The sequence below is a fragment of the Chrysochloris asiatica genome, unplaced genomic scaffold (genome assembly GCF_000296735.1).
Source record: "Chrysochloris asiatica unplaced genomic scaffold, ChrAsi1.0 scaffold00353, whole genome shotgun sequence".
Lineage (NCBI taxonomy): Eukaryota > Metazoa > Chordata > Mammalia > Afrosoricida > Chrysochloridae > Chrysochloris > Chrysochloris asiatica.
The window spans coordinates 1,328,936-1,330,556 of NW_006408871.1; the positions used below are offsets into that span (position 1 = coordinate 1,328,936).

The 1,621-nt window shown below is 46.3% G+C and overlaps 1 pseudogene; it reads right to left on the reverse strand.

Moving 5' to 3' along the window:
* Positions 1–640: 640 nt before the first annotated feature.
* Positions 641–1,386, reverse strand: LOC102818988 (annotated as a pseudogene).
* Between the last annotated feature and the right edge of the window lie 235 nt (positions 1,387–1,621).

Here is a 1,621-nt window from a genome sequence, read left to right on the forward strand (position 1 = left end):
AGGACTTTCTAGTGTGTACAGTTAGCAGTAGTAGCCTGACACCAACTATTTCTTCTCATCTTAGAGTTGTGGTGACTGATGTTCACACGTCCCATTAGTCCATTGGGCTAATTTTTTTCCAGAGCTTCTTCAATTCTTATCAGTCATTTTTCTTCCACACATGGGGAGATCAATAGCTGCACCTTAGATGCTGCTCATGAGCTTTTTTTTTTGAAGGACAGAAAAAAGGTTTATTTGAAAACGTAACTATGTATTGAAAATATACATTAGAAATTATTACATACTTCCATAGCAGTCCCCTCCCCCATCAAGCTTAGTGGTTCCTAATCAGGCTGCTAACCGCAAGGTCGGCAGTTCGAAACTACCAGCTGTTCCACGGGAGAAAGACGAGGCTTTCTGCTCCTGTAAAGATTTACCGCCTCGGAAACCCTCTACAGGGTCACTGTGAGTCGGAACCGACTCCATGCTACTTAACAACAACAACATGCTAATGTCATAGGTAAACTCAACCAAAAGTGAGCATCATCTGCCCCCTTTCCTCATACATTAGACCTGGGAGGGAGTGGGCATGGAAGCGGAGGGAGGGGGAGAGGGTGGAGGCGGACGCAAGGGAGGGAGAGATTCAACTTCTACTTGCCGATTAGTAAAAATTTAACAAGTCCCAGTCTTCCACAGTAGAGTCGTGGCGTGATGCTGTGGGTTAAATCGCCAGACTGCAAAGTCATTTGAACTGCAAGGTCAGCGGTTCAAGCTCACCAGCTGCTCCTTGGAAACCCTATACAGGGTTGCTATGGGTCAGAACTGACTTGATGGCACTTAACAACAACAAAGTCTTCCACAGTAAGACATCCATATTTCTGCTTTGAAGACTGTGAAGAGCTATTCTGTGCCTTCTCTGGATCCTCAAAAGGTTCTCTTTTTGCTCTTCGTTGACTCCTGGCACAAGGCATTCTCCCGTTTCAACAGCTGCCCATAGCAGTCAGGGGCTTTCTCTTCATAGAACTGGAATTTCTCAGAAGAGGTCATGTGGTTGTATGCTAGGGGCCACTTCACTGGAGTTTCTGTTCAAGATCGCTTCGCATAGAAGTGCTGAGCTGCCAACCGAGGCTCTAAGTTTTCTTGTGGCTTCAGAGCTTATGAAGTCACATGCTCCCAGTGCAGAACGATCTGATCAGCCCAGACATCTGTCTTGCAGTTACTGTGGTCAAATTCCTTCAAAAGAACTTTGGAGTGCAGAAGGCCTGTGTGGGTCTGGAGCTTATGTTTGATGGCTTTGATATCCTTGAGCCCTGTTCCAGAGACACCTAAGCAGTTTCGTTTTCTAAAACAAAGGAGGTATCCAATTCCTTCATCTGTGATCTCAGAATTGCTTAGACAGGGCCTCATTGGTAAGATGCTCTAGAAGTTCATGTTCATCTCCAAGCTTGCAACAGGAAATGTCCAGGCAGGTCAGCTCCCGAAAAGACTGAAATCTCCTCAAGTTTATCTGAGATGACCAGATATCTGTGTCCCCGCCCAAGGCAGCTCCTCAGTAGTGCCTCCTTCCACTCACCCGAGCAACACGGCAAAGGGGGAAGCAGCCTGTATACTCTTGGGAGGGTCACTCATGAGCTTTTAAAAT